The following is a 22,935-nucleotide window of genomic DNA, read 5'->3' as shown; positions in this document are numbered from 1 at the left end:
TCTAATTAGCGGACAATATGAGCCAATGAACAATATCACGAATATTGTGCAGCGATCTGCTATCAGGTGGGAATATATTGTTCAAAATGCATTTTCTTTTCAAACAAAGTGTAATCACAGTTGCGTTTTGACAAAGTGCATCGCTTGCTTCTATTAAATTATGCGAGTGGCACTGGCTTTACACGATTAGAGTAAATTTATGCAAGACATTATCCGAGGACAGCGCCGTCGCATAACAACGCCTTCAGTGTCCGAGCGCTTGCCGCGGCGCGCCGCCCGCCTTTATGAAACCCTCCGCATGATATATGGGGTGTGTGCCACCACATTATTGCTTCTTTGAAGATCTTTTAAAGATATGTGCATACGACCGCGTCGTTCTTTTTCTAGAAAATAAACTTTCAAGTTAATGTCAGCGAATGAGTTATCAAGGGGCTCGTTTTGTAGTAGGTGCGCGGTGGAGAACGGTATTTTTCGCTAATGACGGCGGGGCCCGCAGAGCCGGGCCGCGGCCGCGTGATAATCCTCCCGACCATTAGGCCCGGCCACTCGCTCGCAAATCGTCCGCATATTTTGGCCAAGATTAATTGTTCTCGAATATCATCTATCACAGTGAGCTCTCTCGTGACGGTCGTCAGAATTGTGCGCGACGTTTTATTTGAAGCACAATGGTCCTCGTTCAAAAGCCCGGCAGGTTGAGGAAGGTAATTAAATTTTTGTTCAGAATGATAGCTCCGTTTAACACAAATGTTATTATTCAAACCTAAGAAGCGAAATCATTTTTTTGGCGTCTTTGTATATGGTAACCGGGATGGTAGTAATAATTCATTATATTAATAATAAGCAGGTGGCAGCTTGCTTGTAGTGGCCGTTTTGTGCGTAGGAAAACAAGCGACAAGCATTGCTACACTGTAACGAAAACTTAACCAGAAATTGCAGAGTAAATTTTCTAAATACGCCACTGCAGTAACATTTTACATAAAACAATAAAAGTTACACAATTAAGAAAATTTACAATTCCAACCATCATAACGACCATTATTACGCGAAATAGAAGAGAGGCACGTTCCATCAAGACATTTACATAATCCATTAATTAACCATTTAAACATTCTAAGTACCAATTTAGATAGATGAAATTAAAACGATTAGAGTCTCGCCGAAAAGCTAAATCGCTAGTTAAAAATCTCCTGCGTCGAGCTTATTGCGGAACGGACAAGTACAAATCGAGCCAATCTTTTTTTGTCAGAGACGAAACACCGGAACGCGTCTGCATTTCAGCGTTTTCAATGTGTAAAGTTCGAATATCAATCAAGTCGACCTTTTTCAATAACGCTACCTACCACAGGGATCTCATCCGAAGCAATTTTTCGAGTAATTTCTCCCTTAGATCCGGAGTGTCCATTGGCTTTTACTGCTGACATTGAGTTTGTTTCCGCCGGTCGGAACAATTTATCAGCCGAAGCTATTTCCCCAGGATCCGCGGGCCGCCGCGGTTATCGTCATCTAGCCGATACTTTTTGTTACCTGTCCATTATCATCGTGTCAATACAGTACAATAGATTTACTACCACGTGTGGATGTTTCTTCTGACCTTCTTCATTGTGTCTAGAAACATTAGTTATGACATATTTTCTATTTCTTTCTTTTATTTCTATTGTTGGTACAATATTTATGATATTTGGTACACTTACTACTTACTGTAAAAACACCGAGTACTAGATAGGAGACTGGTCAAAGGATCTGCACAGCAAGGAAGAGATTGTATGCACGCAAAAGGAGTTGATTAAAGAGCTAGCTGGCTACGTAGCGGGCGACAATGAATATTCAGAGCATAGCGTTCATCGTGCATTCGATCGGAGGTCGGAGCGTTAAAGTTTTTCTGGTCAATTCCTGATTAGCAGAACATTGCATTTTGGTCCGGTAACCTATATTATTATACACCCACGAGAAAATTTAACGTTGTAAAATATAAGCGCCAGACTAATACGGAACTGGCTGGACATGTTTGCCGGACATACGGACGGAGGATGGTCTGATTGTGTCTGATGATAGGAGTGTAAGTTCAGCGGGTCAATTTGGATATTGTGAAATAAACAATGATTTCTACTTACGTTATCTTATATTACAATACAAAAAATAATACAACATAATAAAATAATTCAATACATGAAAAATCTGCCAAGAGCATGTCGGGCCATGCTCAGTGTAGGGTTCCTTAGTTACCATTCTGTCAGAATAGGCTAAACGGGGGCTATTAAGTAAGTATCATGTACATTACAAGCATAAAGGAGTACCTTCGCAGCGCTATCGGGGACATTCCCGGTAAAATCGTTTAAACGTCTAGCCGACGGTCAGGCGATATAATAAAAGCGATGACCATGGCACTTAAAAATGTGAGTGTTGAAAAAAGAAGGATAGCTGAAAGTTTATTGCCGTCCATTTTCTTTGTGACGGACGGCATTTGCAAACTAAGATAAGGAATCCAAAACGCATCTTAATTGGTTATCTTTATGGGGAGCCGAAGCTGAGCCTAAACAACAACAACTAATAAACTGTCCTTACTACCTATTGTTTGTCTCATTACGTGTTTTTACCCTTTTCATTATTATCATAAAGAATCCTAAATGCATCTTAATTGGTTATCTCTATGGGAGGCGGAGTTTAGCTCGCTCGTGAGGATCGAGGTAAAAAAAATCTGAAGTGGTTCACCGGGAATGTCCCCGATTGTACGTCTTTTTACTAAGAAGAGAAGACTTTTTGCAATAACTGGACTGGCTGGACCGATCATGTTCGCTATAGTTTTCATTGAAAGTTAAGCTTTTGTTTTGCGATTTTTTGCACACATGGTTCAAAAGTTAGAGGGGGGGGACACATTTTTTTTTCTTTCGGATCGATTATTTCTGAAAAGGTTTACTTTATCAAACAATGGTTGTTGAATACCCTTATTCGTTTTAAAAGGCCAACGATGCCCCACACCATTGCGTTAAAGCGATACGTTCTGTCGCCATGCATGATTTATGTATCTATGCCAAATTGCAGCTTTCTAGCACTAACGATCACGGAGCAAAGCCGCGGACGGACGGACAGACGGACATGGCGAAACTATAAGGGTTCCTAGTGGACTACGGAACCTTCTGAACTCAAATACGTGTCATATTTAATTAGAATACCTAATAATTTTAAGCTTTCCAAATGTACTTAAGAGGTACTTAAATAACTGCTCATTATTGGCCCTACTGTACTGAAATATAAAATCTATATAATCGACGCATACATCAAAGTAATACACAGCCTTGGCCGCCCACATGACATTTCTATAAGGCCGTGCCCATTGCCCATCAAGCGCAGGCGAGTCGATCGTTCAAGCACAGAATAAGTAATAGTATTATCATGTTCAAGGTATTCAGTGTAACCGTGATCTCGAGATCCTTAATAACCAGAATAGAATAGAATGTAATACAATAGAACACAACACAGCAGGCAGTGCAGGGCAGCACTTACACTGGCTCTCTTAAAAGTTGGACTCGCATGTGCTTGGTAACCTACTAGAATGATACCAATGTGACGTGCTAGGCGCGGCCAGGCCGCCGGCGATGCAACTGCATTGCCGACAATTTCTCATCTCAAACGGCGAAGCGCGGCGTTGCTCGCCCCAAGGAACATTTTTAACCATTTTCTTGAATAACGTAAGAATGGTTTCTGATATTTCTTTTTATACACCGCGCTTAATACATTCTCTAGGTTCAATGAGGTACATTTAGATTTAATTATTTCAAAATTGTAAATTGCAATATAAATTATTTTAGACTAATTTAATACATAAGGATGGTATTTTTATTTATCGTGTTGTGGTGCTTACATGTGTTTTTCATATTTATGTCGTTGTTTTTCGTGATGCTTTTAAAACCGTAAGTTAGCAAAATAAGTAAAAACGGTAACCGGTCAATTAATAAGTCCTAAATGTCCACAATCTTAAAGTAACGCAAAAATTGTTTGTTCAACATCTTGTTGCCGCTGAATTTGTCGTAAAAGCAAAAATAAAAGAACTAATTTAAAGAGTACACGGTCTAAATCTATTAAATTAATGTACATTTTCAAGCAGCACTTTTCCCTTAATAATTGGTTGTTATCAAACTACATAATAAAATGGGTGTTATTTAATCGATCTGCAAAATATTCCTATTTTGATGAACAAAAATATATATTTGGTCAGCCAAAATGTGTATTTGATCAGCAACTTAAGGTTAGCAAGTATTTCAAAATCAGTTCGCAATTAATGTCATACTGAGCTGCTCTAAATTGATTTGGTTGGCAAATTAATTATTTGATCGGCAGTAAGCGATCCACCATTAATCAAATTTTGTTAAGCAGTCAGTGGGTAAGCGGATTATTTCATTATGGATTACAATTTAACTAATCCGCAAAAATTAGTTCTAGCCTAATCTAACCTAACCCACTTTTCTAGTAGCAGTTGGTTTCTGCAAAGGTCGCAGTTCTAACCTAACCTAACCCACTTTTCTAACAGCAGTTGTTTTTTGTGAAGGTCGCAGTTCTAACCTAACCCACTTTTCTAGTAGCTAATATCTTCCATTTTACACCTATAATACTCTCAAAGTACCAAAACGGATAAATATCACCAACAAATACGTTAGAACACCGCAATGTGACTGCTAATAATCATCAAATGAAATGCACGCACACGATTCCGCTCCGCCTGCAACCCTGCCGATTTTTCAAATCAAACGCAACCCATCTTATTATATTAGATTACCATTTGTTTAATATGCATACGTCTCAATTAAACTGCCAACCAATTTTTAAATCTTGCTGACCAAATAATAATTTTGCAGCTCAACTATTTATTAAGCAGATGGATATTGGTTTATAATGTTGACCGTTTGTGAATTATTTGCTGAACAAGAGTTGCAGCTCGATTTTTATTTATTGCCGGCAACATATTTGTATGCTGCCCAAATAATTTAATAGCTATTTTTTTTGCAGATCAGGTTTAAAAATGGCTGATCATTTAATTACTTCCCTAATAAAAAATATTTACTTTATTTTATTTATTTTTATATGTCTCGCGATAGTTTAAGTGCGATGGTTCCCTAATAAAATTAGAAACATAATATAAAGTTAGGCTGTCTGTCACTTTGAGCGTTATGTATTCCACAGTACTTATATTTTTTGTCTACGGTCTTCTGACAGTCACCAAGTTTACCAAATTTTCCAGTTTAAAATATTTTATTATTTTTAACTAAGTATATAAACCAAATTATACCTTATTATATAAAAAAGCCGTTTATTTCTTGAACTTTTTTAGGGTTCCGTACCCAAAGGGTAAAAACGGGACCCTATTACTAAGACTCCGCTGTCTGTCTGTCCGTCTGTCTGTCACCAGGCTGTATCTCATGAACCGTGATAGCTAGACAGTTGACATTTTTACAGATGATGTATTTCTGTTGCCGCTATAACAACAAATACTAAAAAAGTACGGAACCCTCGGTGGGCGAGTCCAACTCGCACTTGGCCAGTTTTTCATATTTTGATTAAACAGTTTAGATATATATTATTCAAGCACCCCGTGTTCACAGGTGAAGGCCTCCTCCAAAGCCTTCCATGTATCTGGATCCTTGGCCTCTTGTATCCAATTTGGCCCGGCAATTTTGGTGATATCATCTTGCCATCTCAAAGTGGGTCTTCCTTTCCCTCTTTTTTTTTAATGTGATAGCAAACGAGCAGACGAGCCGCCTGATTGGAAGCAGTCATCGTCGCCCATGGACATAAGCAACATCACAAGAGCCACATAAGCATTGCCGACCCTTGAGAACCCTAAATTTTTTCTAGAGGTCCCTTCCATGACGTCACCCTTGCTGTCTTGAGTACGTACTACATGGCCCGCCGGAGGTACCATTTAAGTTTTTTGGCATAAAATAAAACTATGAAAACGGATTATATCGCGTATATTGAATTTATAATACATCCCGACGTTTCGAACTCTTTACAGCGTTCGTGGTGCGTTGGTGGTGGCAGCGTTGGTGGTGGTGGTGGTGGTTTTTTGGCATAGCTGAGAGCATCTGCTCTTTGTGTGTTGTCTTATTTTTGTATGGTTGATTTTTTGTATTTTCTTGATGTTTAGCATACTACCCTCCATTCCGCGTTGACAAGTCCTTATTTTTGGCCTGGCCGTATGTCAGACAGAGTAATAAGCATGTAGGTATTCATGACTTTAGTCTTCAAGCTAATTACTTTATTACATTCTCTTTTCACAATTAGGTATTGTTAGGAAAATGTTAGGTACATTTTCGCAGGAACACAATCGTGTTCAGATTGAGATAGTTCTGAGGTGTTTTAACTTTGGTGAATTTTACTTTTTGACAAAAAAAATCCTCCGATATGAAAACAACTTTCAGTGCTTGGAGTGGAAAGTTTTCCTGACTACCTCAAGTAAAAAAGAGTTTCAAAAAGTATGTTTTTGGTAAGATGACATTCTCATGAGATAAAACAGCTTATGAAAATATAAAATACAATTGTGGCATTGTAGTACGAAGCGAGTGAAGATTGTCAAAAAAAAACGCTAGACAAAAAATTTAAGGTATGATGGAATATATTCGACGAAAACTCACGGAAGCCCATACCTACATTGTAATATGATTGTATTTTTATTATAAATTATAGTATACCTATTATATTTAAATCATAAACTTAAACATATACTTTACATGATACACTTACATACATACTCATACTCATTTATTAATAATATTGTTACATATTACACGTCAAAAATTTAATTTAATTACATTTAATTACATGAGATAGGTTACATTATTTTAATTACATTTAATTACATGAGATAGATAAGTAAATTAATATTTTCATGAATTATATTAAATTAAATTAAATTAACTATACAATGATACATCACAATAACAAACTACTCTTACTCTGAACTATACTGTCCTAGAAACTAACACTAATAATACTAAGTCACATTTCAGCCGTCCCGTAAATCGTCCCGCGACCCCCCGATGCAAAGGTGCCCATCACGCTCGCCGGGTTGCCACGTTGAACCGCGATGGACAATCTTTGCATCAGGAAGGACCCAGAGCGAGGATCCAAACCTCTCTCCCGCATGCGTCTCCCCACTTCCCCGAAAAAGGCCTTGGCCTCCGTACGGACCACGTACCACGTACCAGCACCCCGTAATTTCCACTGCAAGAGGGACAAATAAATAGTTCGCCAGGACCCCATATTTCTCCCGCTTGCGAACTGCAGCCAACTCGGCTGCTGCCCCTGCCGTTCTCACAGTACGGCCAATATGCGACGCCGCGAAAGTGCTGACGCACGTTGCGTCCCACACTAAACATTTCCCTCTCTCCCAGGGAACCAAAGTCAACCCATCCGGTCTTTTCCCATCAGAGCGACTGAGACCCGGAGGTTCCAGGACGCACGGGACGTTTGCAGAAACCAGCGCCCTTCGCACGATATCGTTAAGCGCGTGGTGCCGTGGGAACCTCCCCGCACACCGACCACAACTCATCGCGTGATGACCGTTGCTCTCCACCATAGTACCGCAGATGCAAACGTGGGGTTCACACACCGCACAGCCCAGGCGAAGAGCAACTGCAATCCGCGTCGAGTCGTTGTCAAGCAGTGTACCCAAGTGCGGAGAAGGAAGCGCGTGAAGCCACGCTCCACACTCCGGCTTCGACACTGCGATTACCCTCGCCCTGTCCACACCCACCGCACTCTCCACCAAGACCCCCAGCAACCGCTTAACCCCCACGTCATCCCACAAACGCTGACGATCCGGTCTCTCCGGTGCCGCTGCCTCCGGGTTGAAAGTCAGCCAAGCCTCCATACCTTTCGCTGCAGAAGCTATGGATACTTATCACCATATGGAGATAAAATTTGAGTGACAAGGTCCACGACCCCCGCCGCCGACGCCAGAAAGGCCGGCAAGCTCACGTCCCTTGCGCGCCTTACGCCTAGCCCACCCAATCGAATGGGAAGGGAGGCCAGATCCCACTGGTCCGCATTGAGGGAAACGTTCAGCAGATTATAAATTACAATAATTACAGATTATTATAATAAAAGAACTGCTTGAATCACATATTCGGTAAAGATATACTAGATTATGCATGGCCGGGTTTCATCGTGTACAGTCGAGTTCACAAATATGTATACATTTCTTCACCTTAATCCATTGCTATACGGTGAATATATGTATACATATTTATGAACTCGACTTTGCATTAAGTCTTTAGTATAATAAACAAGATTTCCACTATCAGCCCTTAAGTACCTAAAGAGACAAAAAAAAAACTGACCAAGTGCGAGTCGGACTCGCGCACCGAGTACTTTTTAGTATTTGTTGTTATAGCGGCAACAGAAATACATCATCTGTGAAAATTTCAACTGTCTAGCTATCACGGTTCATGAGATACAGCCTGGTGACAGACAGACAGACGGACAGCGGAGTCTTAGTGATAGGGTCCCGGTTTTACCCTTTGGGTACGGAACACTAAAAATTTACTACTATTTTCCAGTTAAAACAGCAACATTTATGTTCAGCACTTTATTAAGTATTTTACAGCCAACTTAAACTAACATAAACGTGATCTCTTACAAAATATTTTATTGCTGTGGTCATTAAGGTTGATTTATTACGAGATACCGCTTCGAAAATGTGGGCTGCACTTTTCGCGGGTGATTTTTATAGCTGCAAAACTCGCAGTTGTTCTGAAAGCTAGAAGCAAATTCAACTGTAAATTACATCTACTCTACTGTAAGAACGTATAACCTTAACCACGAAGCGTGCTGGAATAAATAAATACTATGTTAATCTTACGGTTTAGTTGCAGTTTGTTATTTACGCTTACGTTAACGCGTACCAAAAGTATTGCGCGTACCTTGTAACAGTGAGTCATCGTTCAGTTTGCTAAAGAAAATATTTTTGGGATGGAGTGTAGTCAAATTACAGTATTTAATGTGATAGAGAGCACTCGATGGACGCCGGCTAGCGATTAAACCCACAGTTTAATTGGAATTAATGTTGCAGGGGTTATTGGGAATGTCATGGTATGGCCCAAATAATTAACATATGGGTCTATACACATTTTATCAGTTCGACTAAAATTGTCGGAAACGTATCGAAGCTTTATCAAGTGCAAATCGATGTATGTAATCATCATATTTGGTATTTTTAAACATACAACTTAAAGTTAAATACGAATTGTGGTGGATAAAAACGCAAAACATTTCTTACCCCTTTCGTTTGTGACACGGCATTCACATTGGTAGAAAATATCTTTCAAGATTTGATATCGGTTAATTTTACAAACTAGTTACTAACTAGACTACGTTTACAAGTCCTAAATATGGTGTGGTATAAGTATGTACAGTTATACACGAAAATATTAAATAACAAAGAGGAAGCAACACTTATTGTCACACATTTCGTACGCGAAGTCGTGGGCGAGATCGCGGAACGCGACACGTCCGACCTCGGCGGGGGCTGGGCATATACTGCTCGCCTGCTTGGCCGGCGACTCGCAGCGATAGTAGGCGGCGATATCAGACTGCTCGGCTATGTGCGGCTGTAGGCTAGGGCGCTACGAGCAATGCTACGCGCTACGTTGCCTGAAAATGTATTCGCTAAGGAAAAATTAGGCGCGCTCCAGCCGCGACAGTCCATCCATTCGATGCTCGCCGTCTCCGTCGTGATACAGCTCACGATCCGACCCGATTAATACTAAGCACGCCAATAAATATTGATGCTGGCTCCTTTGTCTTGCACGGAGGATTTGTTCCCTTTTATTAATGGTACACTCACGTTCGCTTGCGCCGAGATTTTGCCTTAGCGTCGCATTATTCGGTTTGTATAAAATAATATATACGACGAGGTTCAGTTTTTAGGGTTCCGTAGTCAACCGGCAGTGGGCGGTCTGTCTCCACAAAAAAGTATAAAACAACGTAGGTGTATGGCGATGGCGCACCTTTACTGTTGAAGATTTTATTTTAGAAAAGTTTTTTAAAACACATTACGGCGTAAACTATTTTTCTCGCCTACAGGTAGATATAAGTAAGTATCAATAGCGTTTACCGCGGACGAACTAATACCTAAGTAATATGGTTTAATTCCTATTTCCAGGATGGCATTTATCAATTTAGTATCGTTGCATGCAGAGTATTTAACAATCCAAAGCAGGATGTGAATAAAACAACAGTGTATCTTTAATACTTGCTCGTAAATGTATAAGAGAGTTTGTTGTATTCAAATCAAAACTCTTCGTTTGAGGTTGGCGACTAAGTCAACTGAACGACTGCCATAACCGCTAACAGTTTGAAATCACGAAATAGCGAAGTAAAAATTGAGTAGGCAATAAAAACTTTTACATTTAAGGTTGATGTAGTTGCGACTCGGAAGATCTGGCAAATTAAGTTAGATTCATGGGTAAACGAAGACACTACAAAAAAAACCTGTTATATTCGCTCCGTGCAAAGCGGGTGATGGGGGAAGCCGAAACGATCGCAGCGCTAGATGCAGCAGTAGCAGTGTTTCTGTCAATTCCCATACTTCTCAGCTCACGTTTGTAGCTTTAAGGTCATACGATAAAAATGGGTCACAATAGCTGTTGGTGGTAAACTGCAATAACACTGGACGAAACAGTAATAGTAAATTTTATATATTTTTATTCAACGTCGAGCTAGAAATTAGCCTTTTATATCATATAGTATTATTCCAGGCTTAACAACGTAACGGCTAAACATTTTATGTAGTCTATGTCAACCTTAGAGGATATAACCAAACCAAACGGAGTAGCCATTAACAGGTGTTCCCCTCTGTTGAAAATAGTCGGCTAATGGTCATACACGTATACATTTGACGTGCCCCTCCCCCGCAAAATTTTGGCAGACTTTTTTGTACAGCAAATTACAGACAAGGCGTCTCTGTTTGGTTATATCCTCCAAGATGTCAACGCAGATTTTTGCTTGGATGTTAATAAAGTAGTATGGCTAATACAGTGTACCAACATTAGGTGATTGTAATATTAGTTAAGTAATGAGTCATTGAAAGCCCGTCAAAAGCATACTTTTAGCACGTAGGGTTGTCTATCGTCTGTCACGACTGTCACGAGTGTCACAACAAACATGGTGTTTGGCATTTTAACATAAAATATGTTGATTAAAACCTGTGAAAAAGGGCAAAGTTTTAATACTTGCAAGCATCATGTGTATTGCCGGGAAAAGGATCACGAAGTGGGTGATCAAAACATAATGAAACATACATTTTTTAATTGAATTTGTAACAAAACAACAACGAAGAAACTTGACTGAATAATATAAAATACACAGATAATTCTAACAATTTTCAGTAAAGAAAAAACCAAGTGTAGTTAACATTAAAAATGAAAAGATTCCGCACATTGTTAAGTGCATTATAGTATAATAATAACGGCTCACTCACGTATTTTAAGTCGAAAAACGAAAGTACGGGAGGCTATCGAAATTAGTCGTCATCCGAATTTTAACCGTGATTTTGGTTGGTCAGTGTCTCCGAGCTGGAAAACTGTTTTGGGTACTACGTTGGTGGACAGTGTGGACGAACCATTAGCGAATGACGTAGTGAGTGTTGTGTGCAACCCATCATTTGACAATAATGCCGTAAACGAGGGTAGTTTCTCGCCGAGTCATCGGGCGCGGAGGGCTGCGGCTCGCAGTCTGCGCCGGTCCGTCACCGTCAACGCAAGATCCTGATGACACTCCTCGGTACGGAGTGAAACATGTCGAGCGTTTTTCGACTTAAAATACGTAAGTGACCCGTTATTAATTATATTTAATATGTCTGTGTCTCACGGAAGTTTTGTTATTAAAATATTTTTTAGGAATAATCTTTATTTTGTTGCGCTCAGTATTTGACAGCGCCTACAACGTTGCGAACGCTAGGCGGCGCTGCCATCGTGCACGGTCCCAATAGCATTTATACTGGCATGTAAGTATATACGTCACCAGCGCTGATTTGTTCGGAAGCTGAGTTGTGGTAAATAGGTATTTTTTTACAAATTGAAGAGTCAAACCGAAACGTTTACATTTCTAACCTTTACATTATTGCCTTTGAAGAACGTGCCGCAAGCATGAAGAGAGGTAAGTAATAAAACATTTTTCATTTAACGTTGAATGGCCTGAATTGGTGCTGATTCGGATGATCGGACAAATTATGAGAGGTACATCGAGGAGGATTTTGGCCGTAATCGTCGGGTCACTGTACTCCGGTAATAGGTGTAACGGACGATAATCCTCCCTAATTAATGTATGGGCCGGGGTGAAGGTTCAGGCTGATATCCCTATGATCGCTTGCTTGTTTAATTACCCCTGGCGTTTTGTACGGCACTAGCGTGGTCTTGATATAGACAGTGAGGATTTAGGAGCATGTTTTGATGGAAATAATGTTTGTGGATAATGTTTTGATGTAGATTTGCCAGTTCATTACAGACTTTTTGAACTCTCAGGACTCATTGTAATCATGGTTGGTTAAATACACAGTACCGGCCAATATTATATCACCTTTGAGTGTTTTTGTATGAGCTTGTATACACACAAACAATATAGGTTAGTTTGTAGATTGCATATTTTACTAGTCATTTTGTACAAATATATGATGAATATTGCAATGAAATACTGGAATTACAATAGGATACTACCTCTAGTAAAAAAATGAAGTTAACAATACATAAAAAAAAACCCTCTATGAAAAAAACCTTTATTACATGAGACCAATTTTTCTCATCGCCCGTACAAAGGAATACTACTAGACTACCTAAAGCAGTGAGGTGGAAGTCACTCACAAATATATAAAAAAGTTATATCGTAAAAACACGGAGGTGATACATTATTGGCCGGTACTGTAAGTAGTCTAGGGATTGCAAACCGGATTGATTTTTAATCCGGCCGGATCCGGATTTTGGCCACAAACTGGCGGGATCCGGTTTGGTATAAGGTTATTACAGTTAATTAAATGACATATTCTTCAAGTTTTTTTGCGTTATATGAGAAACAAAGGGTATTTTTCAAATGTATTCCTAAAACAACAATTTGAAGTTAATAATAAATAACTTATTAACAATAAAATAAAACTTAGTATTAAAAAGTGTTACAATGTCAATCTCAATTTACAAATATAATTTGAAATCTAAGTCATTTATTAATTTTTATTATATTTAACCATTCACATGTGCTCAAAGTTACGTTTACAATTATAAATTTGATTAGATTCCAAAGCCCGATGATGGGATAATTATGGGGTGGGAATTTGAACTCCTCAAGTTTTCGTAACTGTTCTTTAATGGAATTATTTGTAACGCTGACATCCATTTTAATAACAAATGAAAGTCCGGCGTATAAAATGTAAATTTTATGAATAAATAATAGAAATTGAAGATATATTTACTTTTAACCAAAACTATATGAAATGCGCTCCAATATTATCTTGCTTTAATATTTTTATCCGAGAAAGTTGTTACATAGCCTACCCAAATCACAAATAAATAAACAATTAATAAATGAATATTTACGGACAATCTTACACAGATCGACCTATTCGTAGCCCAAAACCAAGCAGCTTGTTCTATGGGTGCTAGGCGGCGATATACATATCTACGTCTATTGATAAATACATACTGACATAGAAAACACCCATGACTCAGGAATAAATATCTGTGCTCATCACACAAATAAATGCCCTTACCGGGATTCGAACCCAGGACCATCGGCTTCATAGGCAGGGTCACTAGCCACTAGGCCAGACAGGTTGTCACAAATGCCTTCCATGACATCTCCATCCTTGAATTTTTCCTTCTATTACAGTATTTAAGTAATCGCCGTATCGTGCTACCAACATGAAAGATAAGGAAATCCTCTTCTGTTCTCAATCATCGTCATATTAAATATCTTCTTATTTTACTAAATCTAAACTTTTCATTCGTTCTTTGTTCTGTTTAACTCATATGTTCCATCCGTCACCTTTACCTCACCTAAAACGCACAGCGCGTGCTGTGTGTAGGATTTTTATTTATTTTCCCGGATCCGGTAGCTCCTGAAAAGCGCCGGATCCGGCCGGATTACCGGATCCCCGGACCGGGTTGCAATCCCTCTGTAGGTATTTCATAGTTAGGCGAAATTTATTAAAAACATAAAAAAACTGCTTGCTGGGTTTTACCCATATTTTCCCATTTTCTAAGCTCTTTCTAAGCAAAAAAAAAACCCAAATCAAAGTATTTAATAAAATAATTTGATTTGTTTCCAAACTTGTTCAGTTGTTTATAATTAATAGTTCTAATAAATACCTTTTTACTTTTTCCTTGCACCATTTTTACATGTCTCGTTTTTAAATAGACCTCCAAGTATTCGTTTTTTTACTTTTCACGTGATTGCATTCGTATAGGAAATGTTCAACGCAAATGCTAATATTTCTCTATATGCAAAATAAAAACTGTTGACTAACAGTTGTATCTCACGTCACCATTTTTATATTAATTAAATTAATTTTAATGTTTATTCGTATTCAAGAAAGGTAAAAACCTTTAAAGACATAGACACACTAAAAAAAACACCGGCCAAGTGCGAGTCGGACTCGCGTTCCAAGGGTTCCGTACATTACACAATTTAAACAATGTATTTTTTATCTGAAACGTGAGTAAAATGTCTTTGAAAAACCCCTACAGGGGTCGAATTAAAAACGGAGTAATTAAGTCCGACCCACGCTTGACTTTCTGTCATCTATTGGTAAAGAACTATTTTGTGTATTTTTTCTTAAATTTTAGACCCAGTAGTTTCGGAGATAAAGGGGGGGGGGGGTAAATTTTTTGCCTATTTGTTTGCCTATTTTCTTGAATAACTTCTAAACTGTTTATCCTAAAAGTATTAAAAGTATATATTTGAGTTTCTTACAATGAGCTCTTTCATTTGATATGTAACACGATATAGTTTAAAAAACTTTTTTTTTAATTTTCTCATTTACCCCCAAAAGTGGCCCCCATGTTTAAAATTCATTTGTTTACGCTACAAGCCCGTCTTTGGGTCACAAACTTATTTATGTATACCAAATTTCAACTTAATTGGTCCAGTGGTTTCGGATAAAATAGGCTGTGACAGACGGACAGACAGACGCACGTGTTATCCCATAAGGGTTCCGTTTTCTCCTTTTGAGGTACGGAACCCTAAAAACAACAAGTGTTAAAGGCAAAATTAAACAAAATGCCAGTATCATGCAAAAGAAAATAGTGGAACGAACACACTTAACATTAACAGGATTATCTTCCTAAAACATTTTAAGTCGTGAACAAGTGCTCAAATTTTGCCTTGGTTTCGAATAGGTCAATTCTTTATTTCTGAATGTAAGGGGCATTGCTGGTACTAAAATTATGTAATTATTAATGTCTCTGTTATAAAATTAAAGTTAAAAAAGAGATATCAAAATAACAAACTCGAGTATGTGATTTTTTTATCGCGTATGAACATGTCACATGAAATTAAGTGGCAAACAAAAGTGACATAAACAACGCCAGAAATTACTTAAGTATGCGCAGCTGACATTAAAGTAGGTAACTGAATATTTATTTAGAAAATTATATGTTGTAGTAAATATAAGTCAGGCAATTAAAAAACCTACTCCTGTACAGTATCAATTTAGTTATTTTAATTATACCACCCTTGTCAAACTTAATTAACATAATACCGTCGCTTTCAAAAATAATACCTTTAAATAAAAATTACGATGTTTTCAGCATTTACATTTGCCGTTTAATATTCAAATAGATACTAGACCTAACTTTACTAACCACGTAAAAGTAATCTCTGAATTAGTGAAGGGGGTGAAGGGCCTATAGTAAAAACATTTAGCGACCTTAGATCGTAAATGAGTTAGTACCTACTACTTAATCAAAAATGTAGTACAATTACTTTTTACTAAGCCCCTAAGTAAATACTTTTAGATTATGTTCCCTTTTCCAAGTTATGAACTATGTGTGTGCCATTTTTTTCTGTTCAGTCATTTTTGGGTGATGGTTGGTGGAACAAACATACAAATACCCAAATGTACAAATTAGGTGGATTAAGAATACTAGACGTGCTTGTTAAAATATAAATAATTTAATGACGAATACTTAAAACATGATAGCAAACTAAAAATAATGAATACATACCTTAAGAGGATAGTGGACGATCACTTCTCCGTACAAGCGCAGTCCCCATTTTCCTCCCTGGATATTGACATTATGGAAAATATTTTACCACAATTTATTGCAACCATAGCTTTACCCCTTCGATGACTTTTTAAAGACTTTTTACAAGTTAGGAGCAAGAAACATGTTCAACAAATTTATTTTTAAAAGCCAACTCTTTATTAAAAACTCGAATAAAATCAAATGAAGGGGCAATATTTTCTATAATGTTAATAACCTGAGAGGAAAAATATTGACTACATTTGTATATTGTAGTATATGGAAAAGCGGTCACGTGAATTGATCGTGAATAAAAGAACGCGTGATGGGGCGCCATTCCACATTTTATTGACAGGTCATGACATTGGTCTGTTGTGTCAAGGATTGAAGCATTTTATCAACAACAGTTGACAACAGCATTTTTTTTTCATTTGTAAAATTTTATGTTACTTTTTTGAGGAATGGTAAAAAAAGTATCAGAATAATGTCATACCTTATAATGGTGTACTGACAAGCAACCCATACAAATTGACAGTTGGTAAACTAATATCAGTCTTATACTGTTCCATAAACTGTTCTAATAATAGTAACCTGGGTAATGGTGCAATACCTAGATTCAGATTAACTTCAGTAATAGTATGTTGGTTGCGTGCAGTTCACGCAACGTTGTCGCCACTCGGGCGCCGCGCACGCGACTTGCCGTGAATAACCCGCGCTTGCTCTTTCCCTCATCATATAAACTTGATTTACCGTCTCATTGGACGATCGCCTGCCAAGAATTTTGATGCACTTTCGATGACAGCAGGAATTTAATCATTAGCGTACCTATAAGCAACAGTGCAACTCTACATTAGTAATTCAGTGAACGTATTTTGTTTTTGCTTTGACTATTACAACCGGAGCGTACATTCAACGTTGAATGTATAATTGTTTCTTGCGAACGTTTTTTAAAGCGCGTAGCATAGAGTAGGTAGGTAACTACACTTCGCGTAACGCAAAGCTTACAATTACGGTGTTTGTCGCAAGTCGCTAAATAGCGAGAGCGCTTCATCGAGACACAATTATAAAGTATAAAGTTTCTTCAGTAGCAAGTAACAACGGGTGGCTTTTAGCCGCGTTTCATTGAGGTGAAGCCATGCACTGTTGGTTCGTTTATGAAAAGCTTTCAGGTTCGACACGACCAGGGGATGCTCTATTCAAATCGTTATTCCTGTCGACAGGCGCTCACATAAATCAACTACTGAATAAGCTGTTCTCTTCTTCTGAAAGGGATTTAGAACAAACGTATATTTGCCTAGATGCGGCGTACAAACTACGTTGGAATAGATAAGCCGTTTCATGTCAAGGCATCGCCGTCCCCGTGTATTGATAGAACGAACGGATTAGCTTTACATGGATTTCACATCGCTTTATTAGACGGAAACATGACATGGCACGATTATTTACAATCATGATATATTCTTCTATGTCTACATTTGTAACTATGCCGGCATTGCAACAGCGAACAGGTACCTACGATACGATCAATCACAACAGTGAATATTGTGAAGCAGACATGTGCATGGTGATATACTTTGAAAACAATACAGAACAATTCCAATTCCATTTTGTTCAATGCATATTTTCAAACAAAATTATTATTTGAGGACGAAGACATTTTTACCGTTATAGAAAATGGTGAATGTGAAATACTGAATAGAGAATATGTCTTAGAAAGGTCTGGACGAATAGATAGGCAGTAGTCCAGCCGTTGGTGCATAAGCCACGAAGCGAGGCCAATAAGCGGCTCAGTCTGCGTAGCCGGTCGGGCAAGTCTTGCAGCCAACGAATAGAATAGAAAACCCCTGCCACAGATATTTACCTTTTATATATACTTTACGTGGAAACCCAGGTTGTAAGTATGAAAGAGCATATAAGGGTACTTACGCTGCTCGAATACTTACGCTAAGTATTCTCGCAACAACTTTTTGCTGCGAATCGCCGAAGTTAGAAGCATACATAAAGGCTACTTACGGATGCTTTTGGGCAAACAAGCGTTTCCATCGTCGTAAGAAGATTGAAAGTAGAGACATTTTCGGTGAGTTGTTATTGTTCTTATATCCTCGTATGCGTACTGAATACCTATGTTTGTCATATCATTTAATAGCGATAAATATAATTGTAGGACATAATGATTGAACTACCAAGACACTCGACAATTTACTCGTTTATGCAAAAATGGATAATTACAGCGTACCACAATGATGTTATTTATTTTATCATATAAATTGCTACTAAGCATTATAGATAATTTTATTAAGGAACGTGGTTAGCACATTCCAAATAAAATTTTCTCTATGTAAAACTTAGTGTTTCAACTCGAACCAGAAATTCCGAAGACCGAGAGCAACGAGCAAAACTTTTTTCATAAAAGTGCAGCGAAGCAGTGTCACGTCGGTTGCGAAGAAAGAACGCCAGCAAGTTAACATTTGCAAGGGTTACTATTTTAAACTTCATTATATCTATCCACTTCCCTGCGTTGCCATGTTCTTGCTTAGAGTACGGTATTTTTCTGCGAACAATTTAATGTAATTGAAATCAATTTGTAGTAAAGTAAAATGATCCTTTTGCAGTCTCGTACTTTCAACAATAACTTAAACGTATTTCAATAACTGAACTGTAACATTGATTTTAGTATTATTTTAGTATTTGTATGGCACTAAAATATACCACAGTAAACTGGTGGACTGACCGAACTCTAATGCTAATTTTGTTGCTCGTGATCAAAAATATTAAAATTTCAAATGCGTCGCGCACTCAGGATTGATTTGGAAAGCGTCTTTACCAGTAATTACGCTGCCTGCCTTAAAGCCCCACTATGAAGGAGAGTGCTACTAAGCTGAGTGCACTAAATACAAATCCGTTGGTATGTATGTAAAACACAAAATTGCAGTGGTGCAATATTTACATACATTAGCTATCTGGAATATAAATTAGAGTAGAAAAAAGTAACATACTTTTATCTGTGCTAATGACATCATAAGTAAGTAAGCTATTCTGTATGAACGTACCTATTTATACAAAGTGACCAGTTCACTTTATTAGACTAGAAATGACTTTAAAATTAAAAAGTTAAGTTTTCATAAAAATGGGCCCAATAATTTAATACTTGTTCATAAAACATAGTAACTGACGAAAGTCCCCAAATACAAAATTAGGTCGGGTCTTTTTATGTACCTAAAACAAAAAGTGAATAAATGTGACCACGGGCCTACGAGACAATTTCAAAAAATGTAGACAAAAGTTTTTTCATAAATGTGCAAAAGGATTCGCGCGGCGGGTGAGCAGATGACGTCTGGCTGGGGGCGATGGGCCGCACTCGCTTTGCAGCCTCCTGGCAGATATGTTAAAAGGAAGACACGGGTCCTACCCCTTTTGTAAGATTTTATCACTTAGCCCAAGGCGATACAGATAGATAAAAGGGTGAGCGCTGGTGACATTAAAACATCTAAAGAAAAATCATATGATAGTGCTTGCCCACAATATCCGCGTAGGTATGATGGTAGGCACCCAGATTCATTTGATGTTATGGTTTGATATTACCGGTTCATATAAAGAGGCAGCTATAATTGCTCAAGTTTTTTGTATTATGCTTTAGTCATGTTAGTCAAAGAAATCATTAAAATGATCGCATGTCACGCTGCAAAACAATAGTACATATCCCATTCATATAAAACGAAATTCGTAGCGCCATTTCATATAATAAATCAAAAATGTGTAATTGATTAACGTAAATTAAGTAAATTATAATATCCACTTATCCCACTGGTGAGACTAGAGCTAGCTGGTCAATCATAATACGAATATTTACAAAACATATTGGTCTACTTATCCTGTTGGTAGCTGTACATAACAATAATGGGGATCCGCGGCGTATTATTGCGCTGCAAACGGATTGTCGTGTCTAAACTAAATCAAAGTTCGTTTCCGCCGGGAGTCGGCAAGTTCCCGTCTTTAGTTAGTGATGGACGAGACAAAGACTGGAGTAGTTGTGAAACATGCATGCTCGGTCTTTGTTTCCTTAATGATTAAGGAGGATTGTTAATGGACTAAGACTATTATAGCCTTATTAATTCTCCAGCGTCTTATAAAACAGTTCTTTTATTGGTTATAAATTAGAAATTACTGCATGATAAAATGATTAGACATAAAGTCCGCCATTTGTATACGTTATATTTGTGAAATAAAGTCTAAATAAATGAACAAGTTGAGCGTGTGTCTTATTGTAACTATAAAAAACAGTAAAGGAGGTTAGTATAATTATGCTTGTTAAATTTCAAGTTAAAACGGTAACTACACGTGTACAAAAATTGAAAGAAATATAATAATATTATAATGTAGTTTCATATTACATACATTTAAGTTCTTATTTACAAATACAATTTAATAAATATATGAGGTTTATTGTTTGAAATAAATAGTTTTACGTATATCATTGCCATGGTCTTGGATAGATAGCATGGCATGTTATGTCGTGGCTATAAATTTAGTCCGTCACTAGAACCCCTTGGCGCTAGCACTAGCTGCTTCAGTCTACCCAGATTCATTAATGTCATTTCAGAAATGACAAGCCTTCCTATCAGCGACGGAGGGTCAATAGAACTCAATTCCTACCGGCATATCTAATTATTTGACAGTTCGGTATTTTAGTGAGTTACGAAATTAAGGAAAGTCAAACAGTACACAGTGGCCCCGTAGTAGGCCATAACTAGGACCCCCGAGACTTGGGTAAAGATTATCTATGGCAAATTATTAACTAATAACCATACTACCTGATACTTTATATAGTTTCTAAATTATTTAAGTAGATCAATAATTTTCGGACCCTCGAAGTGAGCACTTCGACCACGCGTATATAATTAGCGTTATCACTTATCATTATCAGTGACACGGTCAAGTGAATGTTTGTTTACGGCACATATTTCAAAAATTTTTCATTGTTATCAATTGCATCGTTATGGAAGTTGTATACAAAGGCTGCCTTGCCTTCTGCCACAAGTATATTTTATACTTAAAAGAAGGTTCCAACCCTATTGCCAAAGGTATGTATTATTATTATTATTTTTAATTAGTAGCACGGTATTTATTTAACAAGATCAAATAGCTTGGGGTCTATACGTGATCTCTTAATGTTACCAAGTTATTTAGTACCAAGAGTATTCACGGTAGCTTTTAAAAGTGCGGAGCCATATGGGGCCAATGACATTATATACGTCGTATTGCCCATAAAGCGTAGTTATGGGATCATGATGGGATGAAAAGGAACGCCAGATTCTCCAATCACTTTTACAACTGTTGCCAGATGACGCTTAAAACATCAATGTTGGAAACCTACAAAAACTGCATAGATAATTTATGCAAACAACTATCAAGATATTGGAAAAAGAGATCAGATCTCGCAAATATGTCATTGCTAACCATAGTGACAAGCAAAACGTATAACAAGGAGAGTAGAACATAATTATGGAAACGGCAACGGCACGCAGGTTTTTTGAAAATTCTGCTTTTGCAGTTGAGATAACTGGCATAAAAAAAATATTGATAGATCTAGTACAATTTTAAAGTGATATCATTCTGGGAATAAATTAATTTCAAGAAATATAATGATTATGCGTTAGAAACGGCCCGGCAGCTTAAAGAAGAATATGGATGGTATTATATGCTAGCTTCTGTTCAAAAAGTCCTCATTCATGGAGCTGGTGTGATTGACCATGTGATGTTACCCATAGGAGAGCTTTCAGAAGAAGTTGCCGAGTCCACAAACAAAATATTAAGCATTTTAGGCTTAATAATACTCGGAAGATGTCACCTCTTAAATCGTCTCCTAGTAAATTCGGACCCTTTGATTAGTAGTAATTACGGGCCTTAGGATACCACTAAAGAAGAAGAAAAACCGGCCAAGTGCGGACTCGCGCACTGAGGGTTCCGTACTTTTTAGTATTTGTTGTTATAGCGGCAACAGAAATACATCATCTGTGAAAATTTCAACTGTCTATCTATCACGGTTCATGAAATTCAGCCTGGTGACAGACAGACGGACAGCGGAGTCTTAGTAATAGGGTCCCGTTTTACCCTATGGGTACGGAACCCTAAAGACGATCGTTATCACAATGTGTGCTTAGTTTGTTAGATGTTTAAAATCACTTTTTGAATAATTTTAAGTTAGTTGTCTGTTTTTAAGGTGACTGACACGTGGCGTGACATATTTTGCGTTGCATAATTTGTACGATATTAGCATCTCTGTAAATATATAAGTTTTAATTTTACATATAGATTTTTTACATTATGATTGATAAGAACTATTTGTTTTAATATATTGTTGAAGAATGTGTCGTAAAACGATTTTTTTATCAGTTTTTTTTTTTAATGATATATTATACAAAGTACAACTATTTAATACTTTTTGTTATTAGAACTTAAAACAACAAATACAAACATATTTTTATTTTGAGTGTATCTATGATACTTTTGGAGAAATCAATGTTTGACACTTCCTCCATACAAGCCGAACCACCGTGCAGTATCCTTACCACGAGTCACTGAAAGTGTCAACACTGCCATAATATACTTATACGCTAACCGCTAGCTAAGCGTTAGCGGCTAACATCTACGAAACTTACTTTATTTGCATCTCGCTCGTACTGACATATTAGTGCGAGCGAGATATATAATT

The 22,935-nt window shown here is 37.6% G+C and overlaps 1 protein-coding gene across 1 annotated transcript in view; it reads right to left on the bottom strand.

Annotated features, from left to right (window-relative positions):
- The window catches only part of LOC134743153 (bifunctional heparan sulfate N-deacetylase/N-sulfotransferase), a 105,044-nt gene extending 95,516 nt beyond the window's left edge, over window positions 1-9,528 (bottom strand). The window contains exon 1 of the mRNA XM_063676497.1: window positions 9,272-9,528. The gene's annotated coding sequence lies outside the window, so the exon portion shown is untranslated. The remainder of the gene's footprint in view (window positions 1-9,271) is intronic.
- Window positions 9,529-22,935: the final 13,407 nt, after the last annotated feature.

The sequence above is a fragment of the Cydia strobilella genome, chromosome 7 (genome assembly GCF_947568885.1).
Source record: "Cydia strobilella chromosome 7, ilCydStro3.1, whole genome shotgun sequence".
Lineage (NCBI taxonomy): Eukaryota > Metazoa > Arthropoda > Insecta > Lepidoptera > Tortricidae > Cydia > Cydia strobilella.
Note: the sequence above shows the minus strand (reverse complement) of the source record. Positions and strands in the feature narration are given on the sequence as shown.